The 12,713-nt window shown below is 41.0% G+C and overlaps 1 protein-coding gene across 1 annotated transcript in view; it reads left to right on the top strand.

Annotated features, from left to right (window-relative positions):
• Positions 1–688: 688 nt before the first annotated feature.
• arhgef1b (Rho guanine nucleotide exchange factor (GEF) 1b) overlaps positions 689–12,713 on the top strand; it is a 54,850-nt gene continuing 42,825 nt past the window's right edge. The window contains exon 1 of the mRNA XM_042489121.1: positions 689–747. The gene's annotated coding sequence lies outside the window, so the exon portion shown is untranslated. The remainder of the gene's footprint in view (positions 748–12,713) is intronic.

The following is a 12,713-nucleotide window of genomic DNA, read 5'->3' as shown; positions in this document are numbered from 1 at the left end:
TAGCCCTGCAAAACTTTTTGTGTAATTATTGATGTTATCCTTTCAATTATGTTTGTGCTATTTTAATATTGCTATGTGAAGCACGTTGGGTTGAATGTTTGTATGAAAGGTGCTTTATAAATTAAGTTGAGCTGACTATGAAATAGATGTAGCACACCAGCTGCGAAAAAAAATGTAAAAGTGGGGTGATTTATCATTAATGTGGGTAGTTCAGCGGCAAAAAATAAAAAATATGAATTAAAAAATATCAAAATGATGGACAGCATATGAGAGCAGTGTTTCAAAGTGCAAATAACACTCTGTCATACCAAAGACTATCATGTCGCTTTTACAAAATGCACATGTAAAATCGTAAATATCACGCTTATAAAATATTTATAATCAGTACAGCAGCGGGTGAGGACTGAATGGGGACGAGTTACTGTGTAACACAGTGCGGAAACAACCCGTTTAGACGGTTTACTTTTTTAAAAAACTTTCAATCGAGCCGGAAAAGCGCAAAAAAAGAAAAAAAAAAGTTGCATGTAAAGCGCTTTTTATGTTATGGGACACATTGTAATCGATTTTTTTGGCAGCCAATGTTTACTTTGTATCCGCCTTCTGATCACCCTGTGCTTTTTTTTTTTTTTTTTTTTTTTTTTTTGATGTGTACTTCCGCGTACAATGTTTTTTTCCCACTGACACACGGCAACTTTCGAACAGGAAACCTATTAGACGCTTCGACTGTCGCTTTCTCTGTATTCACGGGTGAGTATTTAATTTCCACACTAACGCTGACGAACATTTCAAAGAGTTTGAACTTTTAAAGGCTTCACGCGGTCAAATGTTGTCTTTTAAAACCGTCACGGCTGTTTGTTTTACCGAGAGAAACGGCTGATTCCTGCCCTCCGCAGCCCGGCCGCGCTGCAGACGGCAGCGTCCGCATACAGGAATGCTGTGCTCGGCTGGCTGTGCACGACGTCGTCTGTGGATGAAAAAACCAGCTGATAACGCTTTTATTTAACATCGTGGTTAATGAATGTGGCATTGAAGCAAATGTGACTCCCGTTAGGAAACTTGCAGCATGTGTCAGGAGCAGTTTTGTGGGCAGAACAACTTCAGGTAGCAGAGTTGGCCCGTGAGTGTTTTCTGGCAAAGCCATCCAGTATTTTACGAGTCGTTTACCAAACCGCAAATCACTTTAATATTTCCAAAGGGGCTTATGTTGTGTCATTTGGAGTTTATAGCAGGTGACCTTGTGAAATTTTATGTATCCTTATCTTCTTTGCAAGAGTATCCTGCTGGCATTTGTCATAGAGGTGCTGTGGCTGTTTCTCAGGGAAAATGCTGCTTTAGAGTATGAACCTGCTTTTCTTTTTTCTTTTTAAAAATGATCTTTTCTGCTTTATCCTTTTGATCAAAAAGACTCTGTGATTACAGACTTAATTTAGATAATAAGTGCTAGATCAAGCTTTTTTTTGGTTTCCTCTTATCTGTTAGTCAACATTGGTTTTTGCCATGGGCGGGTTAGGAGATAATGGGCCCCTGGGCTGAGACATTCAAAAAGCCCCATCACCTCTCCTAATACATTGTTTTGTGTCTCTTTTTAGTCACTTTTTGTGTCTTTTCAGGGTAATTTTGTGTATTATTTCTCCATTTTGTGTCTTTGAGGTAATTTTGTGTCTTCTTGTGGTTGTTTTTTGCCTTGGTCTAGTAATTTTGTGGCTCCTTGAGGTAATTTTGGGGTTTGTTGAGGTCATTTTGTGTCTTTTGCGAGGGAATTTATGTCTTTTTTGTCATTTTGCCCTTTTTTATAGTTATGCTGCATCTCTTTGCAATTTCTTTGTATCTCTTTGTGGTGTTTTTGTGTCCTTTGTAATCTTTTTAAGTCTTCACTGATTGGTGTTAATTTGACATTTTGCAGGCGAGGGCACCTAAAACTTTGGGCCCCTGTGCCTGGTGGGCCAGTTCAGTAATCCATCCATGCTTTTCTGCACAGCATGAAATGAGGCTATGTATGACATGAGTCACCCCCTCCTCCTTTTTTCCTATACCGCTCACTGATCTGATCAGCCATATAGAGTGGGTGCTTCAGTCCAGACAGTCAGTAATTAGTGTCTGCATATAATTGATTACCCATGATGATTTTGCCTTGTGAAATAGAGGACATTGCCTGTGCAGAATAGGCGAGAGTTTCCTGTGCTCACAGGAAACTGCAATTACTCCACATCCAGTGTGGCTTCATTATCTCACTGTAGTCATTAACTAAAGATAGGCAACTGGAGTGTGCAGTGTGGGTTGTGCTTGCCAGTAAGCCGTTAGTCATGTTTTTATTAATCGCTCTTCAAAAAATAACTTTATTGTTGCCAGGTTGCCAGGCCAGTTTGACTTACCTCTCCGAGTTTCACTCCTGCAGTTTTTTTTTAAATCTGCATACACGAGCTCTGTCTTGACAAACTCATAATAGCACTTAATTTTAATAACGAGTTGATTTTTAGACATGACCATGTGTGTACGTTAAGGGCGTTGCAGCTGGCGGTTTTTCGGAGACTGTGACGCGTTCCCGGCCAGACGCTGCACCCCAGAGGCCCCATGTGAAGCAGAGCCCTGCCACTTCCTGTTACGCTCTGCTAGACTAGAGGAGCACTGCACTTGTCATCTCTCTCTCTCCACGTTTTACAAGTGCAGGCCTGTCTGGAGCCCAAAGGCTACCTTCTCTTCCTTTTAAAGGAATGTTGGCTATTTAATCTGAGTTGCTGTGCCGCTCTCTCTCCCTCCCTGTCTCGCTCACTCTCTCTCTATTGTTACAGGCCCACGTAAACTCACCCACATCCACCGTCTCTCAGAGGGTAGGGGAATAAACTCGGATAGGGCTGCGGCGTGGCGTTGTTGTTAGCCTCAATGAGAGATACCCAACAACTGGAATGACAGGTAATGGCACCCGCGGTGGAACAGCCAGGGGGTGTCCTAAGGGCCTGGAGCTGTGTTGCAGGCAAGCTAATAATTTACTGTAGTCAGGCTCGGACTTCAAAGGGAACACAGGTATTCTTCTCTGGCTGCAGTTAGATTGACGCACAGGCAGCAGATAATGAGAGACAGAGCGGACTGGGCCGCTCTTCTTCTCTCTGCGGCTCAGCAGTGAAATCTACTGATTCCTCCTGAGTGAGCGCAGTGGGTGAGGTGGGGTGAAGTTCCTAAAGTCTGTGTTTCTGTGTGTGCATGTGCACACAGGAAGGTGGTTATTCTGTGCTGCGCCTTTGACACAGCTGTACCTGAAACCGCAACTAATCTCAGCACTGAGCAAGGTGACGCAGTGTGTGTTTCCTCAGCTGTCACACTGGATCACTCAGGGATACGTATGCAGCATGTTATTAGAAATGTAAAACCAGACAATACAGATTTGTCAGATCTGTCTACATTTTGATTTTTTTTTAAATATCTGTGGATGTCATAGGTCATGTGGAGGTAGGTAGGTTTAATGCTGCTCCAGACTTTTGTCCTTTTTAGACAAAGATTGCACTACAGGGCCACCACTAAGTCCCTTCTTTTCACATCCTTTGCATTTTAACACAGAACCAAACAGTGGTAGCATAATTGCACTCTAGTGTGTGATTTTTAGATAGCATGACGGCATTGCAGAACCAATAGGGCATGACGTGTAACACAACAGCATCTCCTTATTTTGTATGATAGCATACACGTCGGCAGCTTTTTCTAAACAACTGCATCACATTGCAATAGCGGTCATCTACCGTCTCTGTATTTTCCAGCTTATCTCATCCTCTGCTAAGAGGGTAAGGAACTCCCAAATCTCATTGTTTTCTCACTGTCCTCCCACGACCTCCCACTGTCAGTTGTGTGCATAACAAGCCGTCAAAATGTCTCACTTGTCCCGTTCATAATCCCATCCTGCCGACTGTCCCTTTTACATGGACACCCATGTACTTGAAGTACGTTAAGATAATGCAGTTCATTTTTTTGTTTTACTGTCCTGCGTATGAAGACATAAGGGATGTACTTCTTCGTAAAAATAACGTCCATTTATAGTTATGTCTCTTGGTTGGCTGACAAAGATAAATTTAAGTTGTGTTTTCTGAAGGGGAACCTTTCTTATGGGGGACGGTGTTTGCCGGGCCTGGGAAAAAAGGCCGAGTATTTTGTTACGGACTGAGCAGCAAGATAACATGTATTTTGTTTTGATCACTGCAGATAAACTGTAATAGTGTCTGATATAGTTGTGAGGGTTGGGCAAATGTTTGTGTCACCGTGACACAAAAATAAAACTATCCGTCAATCAATCACTCAATCAAAGAGGGTAATGTTGTAAATCAGTGAGCAGGAATGGTTTACGTGCCTGCATTTGTCCCGTATTTACTGGATTTTAAACTGGATTAGCCACAAACAGATATCTCCATCTGGTCATCTTATCTATAAATGACTTCATAGTCAAATTTTTGGAGAGTACTCTCTTTTATAATATTCCAACAGCAGCATAAAAAGACAAAGAATTGATAGTTTAACAGACAACAATATCTCTTTTCACCCTAAAAGCACAGGTGTAAATAATGCTATATATTTGGCTGTATTCCATTTAGCTGCTGCAGTTTCAGAGTCTTAGTATTGTGCCCGCTGGTTCACTGTCTCACTCTGGTGACTCACTGGGACACTTGAATAGGACAGAGCTGTCGCTGATGTTGTTGGTAACACCTGTGTTTTATGATGAGTCAGAATAAAATGCCTGCTGTGAAATAGACCTATCATAAAATCACTCCCTCATTCAATTCTCTCTTATAATTGCCAACTCTGCCGCGAGCTGTAAATTACTACTCTACTAATTATGATAATTTTGCATCATCAGTGACAGGTGTTGTATCGCATGCCTCATTATTTTGTGTGCATGTCACGGACTCCACTTTATTCATTCAGCTGTGGGAGTCACTTCAGGACACATCAAAGAAGAACTAAGTATAGAGACGGTTAGCAATTAAGTCGTTTATAGTAAAATTTACACCATAAATCACAGTATAAATACAGTATATTGCAGCGTAAGATTGAATGTGCTGTTTTTAGCCATGCTGCTGATCTCTAGTTTGTATGGGTGTAGTGGAGGACTTGTGAGAGACAGATGAAAAACAGAAATGTCAAAATAAAAGCAGCAGAGACTCAGAAATCCTGAATTTTATGGTGTGTTCAGTTTGCACTGGGAAGCCTGAATTTACAAGTTCTTCAGTGGAAATTTCAAAGGAAAACTTAGGGGAACATGACCAACCCGAACCTCACACAGCATGGCTGCTACCCTCATCAGCAGTGGTGAATAATGTACTAATATGCTGCATATTAGCACCGTGGTCCTATTTGAGTCTCATTTTAACAGTCGTACACACATCAGAATCAGAATCAGAATCAGAATCAGAATCAGAATCCGGTTTTATTGCCAAATACATTTACATATACAAGGAATCTGACTTGGTGTTTTGGTGCAAAACAATTAACATCAAGGAAGAATTAAAAATATTGAATTTAAATAGTAAAAGACAAAAATATAGAAGCAGTTTAAAAGAAATAAAATGAAAAAATAGAATATAAAGAACACAAAATGTATAGTACAACTGTACTGTACTTACTGTCAAACGTCTATTACTGGACATGTCACTACAGAGTTTGTAAGCACAAAATACAGTGTAATGTGTTGTTATCAAGTGGTATTGTTAAAAACATCTTTTCTTACTTTTTTTTTATTAGCAGTGGTCAGCTCGGCTGTGATATTATTCCCCGCTCTCACCTTTGACTTCGGGCGTAAATGTCACACAGCGTTAGTCCTAAATATGCGTCAAGCACACAAAACATTTGATTCTACAAAATGCGACCCAACAGTGTATTTCATGAGAGCCTCTTTGCCTGGTAAATGCTGACATCTTTGAAACGCTTGACTTTGAAACTGGATATTTTCCAGTTACGATTGTCACTGTGTCTGATTCGGCGATCACAGAGTCATAATGTCTTGCTGTGACTCGGCTGAGAGACATGACAGACTGCACATTTGTCTTTTATCACATGGTTGATGTCATTAGGAAGGAGGTGCTAGGAACGAGCCTCCAGGAACAAAAAATGTAACGAAATAATGGCGATGTGTTTGATGCTGCCTCTCTTGTGTTTGTAAAACCGTGACCTTGCCTGTTTCCCAGTTGCACCAACAACATCTTAATCTGTCATTTCATTCCTCTTTTGCTTCGTCATGTTTACAGTTGTACTTCAATGACCCCGACGACGGAACCACGACATCATCTCGGTTATATTCTCGGACTTAAAATAAAATAAAATATATTTTACAACTTTTTTCCCCAACCAGAGCAGTAATAATAAGTTAACTCGATGTTTTGTTCTGCCCCTTTCTTGATCCGACAGTGTTTTAATGTAGGTTAATCATTGATGATTTTTGTTGTCAAATGCTTATTTCAAACCATTTGCTGTGTAGCTAACACATACATGCCACTTGTTCAGTATTCATATGGTATCAGCTCAGTCACAGGACAGTCATTTTTGATTTTAAATTAGCTCACACAGACAGCTGTATTCACCTGCTAATCTCCGTCACCTCCCTGCTGTCATTCAGGACTGATTCACAGGCAGCAGTTAAACGAGGCGAGACTCCCTGTTTGCAGCGTGTGTGGTCAAGTGCATGTGTAAGACGTGAGTCATGTGTGCATCTCACCAAAACTAATGCAGCCAATCTCAGCTCTTCTCACTCGATGACAGGCAAATTTGGTGCAAGTATAAACCCCGGCTGCATTAGCTTGTTCCTCACACTCTGAAAAAAAAAAAAGGTAGAAAATGGAAAGAGTTACATCCTTCTGTCCAAGTGTGAGTCAGAGCGATGGCTGGAAAGCTGATGTGACGGAGAGTGTGTGAGCGAGTGAGGAAACAGAGAATGAGCTCTTTCATTGGAGGGTCAGGGTGGAAAAAGCGAGCCTCGACTCCGTAGATGATGTTTACTCTTGAGGAGTGAATGATGGGGGGTACGGTGGGGTGAAAGGTCCTCCAGTCTGACTGAGTGTTTCTGTAGACACTGTGCTCACTGTGTGTTGCCACTCAGGCCTTTACAAACAAATACGAATCTTGTATTCGTCATATCGTAAATGCTAACACAGATTAGAGCTGCAGAAATTAATGAGTTAGTTGTCAACTATTAAACTAATGGCCAACTAATTTGTTAATCAGTTAATCAGTTTGGGTAATTTTCAAGAAAAAAATAAAAAATCTCTAAATACAGCTTTTTAAATGAATGTTTTCTGGTTTCTGCGTTCCCACACTTGCTGGTTGCATTAGATGGGTTTCATTAACCCTCAAACTGCACAAATTGACACGTCAATTAAAAAAAAAACTACACCTTCCATTTATCGCAAAAAAATTTTTTTTGCTTGCATGGAGTGGTATTTCAGGTGATTGGAAAAAGCCACATTTTGCAAAAAATGCAATGGAAACACTTTTTGGCTTATATCAGTCACATGAGCCTTTGGTTGGAACTGGCTCCCTCAGGCACGATGCAGGAGGCGCTACAATAAGTGTAGAATAAGCATCACATAACTCTTCAAAAGTTGAGCTTATCATCCGGAAGTTTTGAATTCACAATTCCTCTGTGAAATCGTGGCCAATCACCTCCCAGAAATCCCTCATACATGGCCACTCCCACAAATAAGGACCTTGCCTTGTTCACGTCGCCCGCGATTGGAAATAATGACAGCAAGTGCGGTGGCTGCAATAGAAATAAACCTATTAATGTTTTCAACATATCGCTCAAGCAAATCTGCAATGGAAACCTGCCTAATGACGAACTGCTGTCAGGTCAATACCCTGTTGAAGACAACAAGCAGATGAACGCCATTGAGACGATTTCTGAATGTTTCTGCAGAAATCTTTCGTCTGTGCAAAGCATTTGCTGCGTCAGAAGTTTGGGTGGCTGATCTCAGTTGGATGTGGAGGTCCTGAGCTGCTCCACATGTGAAAAATGACACTGGAGACGTTTTATGGTAATGAAATGAACATTCAGCTCTAAGACGACAGTTGTGGTGGAAGTACATGCAGTCAGCATGCCAATCACATGCTCCCTCAAAACTTGTAACATCTGCGGCATTTTGCTGTGTGAACAAACTGCACATTTTAGAGCGGCCTTTTTTTTCACCATCCCCGAGGCACAACTGTGTTGTAATGCTGCTGTTCAATCGGCATTTTGGTGTGCCGCACCTGTCAGCTGGATGGATTATTTTTGAAATGGAGAAATGCTCACTGACATGGATTTTAACAAATTTGCAACCAAAATTTGAGAGAAATATATCTATCGAGCGGATTAAAAAAAGTCTCAGATATTTAACTTAAACCTGTGAAAAATGGGATCAAAAACGTAATTGTTGCGATAATTTTTTTGTTGGGTATATTACGTCTTTTGTGGCTTCTTAAGGACTTGTGTGAAATCTGATAAACTGCCTGAAGTGAAGTCATTTGAGTCGCCGTCAGTTGGGGCTGAAGACAAGTTTAAAAATGAAAAAAAGAAAAACTCTCTGGTGGTTTCGAGTTAAAAACAAGTAAATTTACGCGTAGCGTCCTTCATCTCTGCTTGAGGCCAGCGGCGGCGCAAAGCTGTATTAGCTGCTACGAGGATAACACACTCAAATCTCTAATTGGACCGTCGATTGTCAAGTTGCATTGTGGGTGACGTAGGTGTCAGATTTTAATGAAGAAGAACACCTGGATTAAACAAGGCCATATCGGGTGTTCTGCAGTTTTGATTGTAATAATTTAAAAACTAGGGATGTACTGATTTACTGTCTGCACATCAGCATCGGCTGATATTTGCTGTGTTGACTGCCGTCAGTCAGTCAAACGACACGGCTCTCACCGATCGCAGCGGCCGATGGTTTTTCACTATGTTCGGCTAAAAAGAAGGACATGAGACTTACAGTGTCCTGTCTCTCTGGGGACAATAGAAAACATGTTAGGGTCTGACAGAGGTCTTTCCCTGGACGCTGTAAGGATAAAATGATGCAGATGTTATCTTGTAAAATGTAGTTATTGGAAAGAAACTCGAATAAATACAGTTGTTTTGAAGGGGAAATGTGCTGATGTTTTTACAACAATATAAATTAGACATAAGAGAGAGAATTGTGATACTTTATATACAGTTAAAAGGCTTTCATGCAGTTTATGTGGACGGTTATTACATGTCGTTTCATAAATGTGTATGAATGAATTTGTGTTTGTTTAAAGGTATTGTAATGAATGACTATTATTTTTGATATGACAATGGCCAATGGCCAAACTGTTTTTGTAAACATCGGTATTGGCTCAGAATTTCACGGTCGATGCATCCCTAATAAAAACTGTCCATTTTGAGTCTGACAGTGTAAACGTTAAATCAGTGGAGTGCTCTTCTACCTTGTTTTTGAATATTTTGGCTGTAGACTCTCAAATATGGAAGTTATCAGCTCCGATTGCCTTATCTAGAGTGTTTGCGTTTGGAGTCGTGATTTCGTTGTCGATTAAAATTTGCTATAAAACATTGATTATGATCAGAGCGGAAAACTGCCAGGATAGAGATTGAGTTATTGCGTGATTATTATGCCTTATTAATCGTTCTGTCCTGAGGGAGAGAGAAGAATGTTGCATATCTGAATTGCAAATTGTTGGCGTGAGGTTAGCACCGTGAACCAAGGTGTGCTTGTGTGCACGTCCAGAGGCTTTTTTGGCATCGGAGACCTTGATTCTGGTCAGGCTGAATTCCTTTGAAAAACTGTTTGGTATCGGCTTGTTGTTGCTGCTGCTCTGTTTGGTGTCGTCTTAAAATCAGCAGCGAGTGAACGCTGGACACATAAACACGCTTGTGAGTGAACGAAGAGCGGTTTTTGTCACAAAATGTCAATCGGACGTTTCTGTGTGTTTTTGCTGCAGAAACTACAGCTACACACACACACACACACGCACACACACAGATGGAAGCAGTTAGGCCAAGCTGGAGGTTTTCTGCGAGCTGCCAATCCATGCCAGTCGATTGGCCCCAGCCTATCAACTGTTTCCATGAAGCCAGTGACCTCTATATGGGGACAGAGGGAGAGGGAGGGGGTGGGTTTGGGTGGGGGCGGGGGTGTCAGTTTGTTGGAGCAGGAGAATGAAGTGTACTTTGGCTCCAAGGAGAGACGAGAGAGAACGAGGAGGTGTGTTAGGCCTCGGTGAATATGCACGGCTGCGTGCGTGAGGGAGGGCGGACGCTCAGCAGCAGTAGCTTGTTACTTTGTTTAACATCACTCTTAAATGTCCTGCGTTTAGATTTTTTTTTTTTTTTTAAGAGAGTGGGGGTTGGGATTGTTGAGCATCATTAAAAACCTCTGAGAGCAATGTCCGCTCAACTGAAATCATATGAAGAGAAGGTCAATGATTCTCTGAAGCGACTGCATCCAAATAAAATCGTACCAAGAAAAGGTCACTGCAGTAAAACCCTCGGAGTCGGTGGTGCAAAAAGTCCCTTTGAAATCAGGAAACCCAGAGAGATTCAACAATACTTACAGCTAAAGAACATGTAAAGCAATGAAAAGACCTGCCTGTGTTTTCCCTGCGCTATTGGACATAATCTTATTTTAGCCGCTACGTAATGGTCGTTAAATTACATAATTGGCCCTTGTCTGCCGGCCATGAATGCACTGGCTGTCTTGGAGCGCTCGCACAAGGGGCCGCTTTATTTTAAGCTAAAGGTGGAGACGAAGGAGGGAGGTTAAGAGAGGAAGGAAAATGAAACAAGATGTACAGAGATGGTAAAAGAAAAGCTGTGGCTGTCAAAAAGAGGAGGATGAAGTCTTTCCAAAAAGGCATCTTTTTTTTTTTTTTTTTTTTTTTTACACCTCTGCCACAGACGAGCCGCTCCCCTCCTCACGCACACGCTGATGTCACTTCCTTTGTGCACGCGCTATCTTCAGTATCTGGCAGTGCACCCTCTCCTCTGTTGTTTGCTTTACTGTCAGTGCAGTGACGAGATTTCTGGGATAACTTTAGCCCTCTGTAATGTTCAGACCACAGTTCTGTTGCCCTTTTACCTCCTCCAGCTAACATACAGACACTCAGTCACATTTGGCCTTGTTATCTTGAAATGTCTTATCTCCGTGAGCTGATAAGAGCCTTATCTTAAATCGAGTCTTATTTGTAGAATAATTAAAGATGCCTGTGTTGTCTGTTAGGCTAATTTGTTCAGAAGTAATACCTTTTTTGCACTTTCACTAAGTCGGGGGGCTTGGGAAAGACAAAAGATAGAGGTCAAAATCAGAGCAGCGGACGATGAGATTAGTGCGGGTCAAGCACTTCCTATAGTCCAACTCCACCGCGTCTTTCAGCACAGCTCATGTCCGCTAAATGTCCACATTTCTCTAAACATTGCCAGTTTGTGACAAAGTCTCTTTGTTAAAGAGGACCTATTATGCTTTGCCACATTTTAAAATGTAAAATAAATGTATGTTAAAGTAATCCCTGTGAGCTAAAACCCCAGACCATGCTGAATACTCTGTCTCTGTCTCCAGCTTGTGATACTTTTTTTTTTTTTTTTTTTTTTATATGGTCATCTGCTCCTGGCATGCTTATGCAAGTGTTTACATTACATACACTTATACATGTAGCAAGATGTTAAGAAAATATGTAATTTTGGTTGTGGATTTTTTTCTAATATCTCCTTAATTTCATATGAGATTTCAGATGAACATGTCGGTTGTGTTTAGAAGCTTTTTTTTTTTCCTCACGATAAAAAGTGCAGCTGTTCTCCTTTACAGTTGCTCTTGATGCAATGACCAATATCACAGACGCAGAACACCTCGAAACACCGACCAATCAGAGTGGACTGGGCTTTTCAGGAAGGGGGCTTAAAGAGACGGGTACCAAAATTTAGTGTTTCAGACAGCATAAGGTGAATAAGGTATTCCAGCCTGATATGGCCTTAAAATTATATTACAGTAATTCAGGGTATTACTGTGACAGTGATATCCTTGATGCTATGGCAGATTACTACCAAATAGTTTGTTATTGATGTCAAGAACTTACAAGTGCAGCAAAATAAGTATGTTATTTAAAAGTTATTGCATAGGCAACATAATTACCCTTTTCTTCTTTTGCTTTTGAAAAAAATCCAAAAATATTGAGACTTTTTTTTTTCACCCGGACCTGAATGCTCTTTAATTTCTTCTATAGTTTTTCCGCTGTGACTACTGTCACATTTACACATCAAGTTTTTTTGTCGAGCTACACATGGGCTGACACGATGACGGGCTAATGCCAAAATTTGTGACACTAATTCCTGTGTCCTCACAACAAGATGGAGAGAGACAGAGACAGAGACACAGAGACAGAGACACAGAGACAGAGACCGAGAGACAGAGACCGAGAGACAGAGACCGAGAGACACAGAGACAGAGAGACAGAGACAGAGACAGAGAGAGAGAGACAGAGACAGAGAGACAGAGAGACAGACAGTGAGAGAAATAGTGGTGTAACTAGTTAAATTGTCATATTTGATCAAGTTTATACCAAATTTTATTGTATAATTTTCCTCATACTTGCAGTCTATGGACATTTTACAGTTTTAACATGAAATGCAAATGCACAGCCCACTTGCACACTCCACCAAGATGCTCACATTTAATTACTGAAATCACACATATTCTTACCTTTTGTAATTTTTTGTCAGATTCTTATTTATACTTTTATAC

The sequence above is a fragment of the Plectropomus leopardus genome, chromosome 7 (genome assembly GCF_008729295.1).
Source record: "Plectropomus leopardus isolate mb chromosome 7, YSFRI_Pleo_2.0, whole genome shotgun sequence".
NCBI lineage: Eukaryota > Metazoa > Chordata > Actinopteri > Perciformes > Serranidae > Plectropomus > Plectropomus leopardus.
Note: the sequence above shows the minus strand (reverse complement) of the source record. Positions and strands in the feature narration are given on the sequence as shown.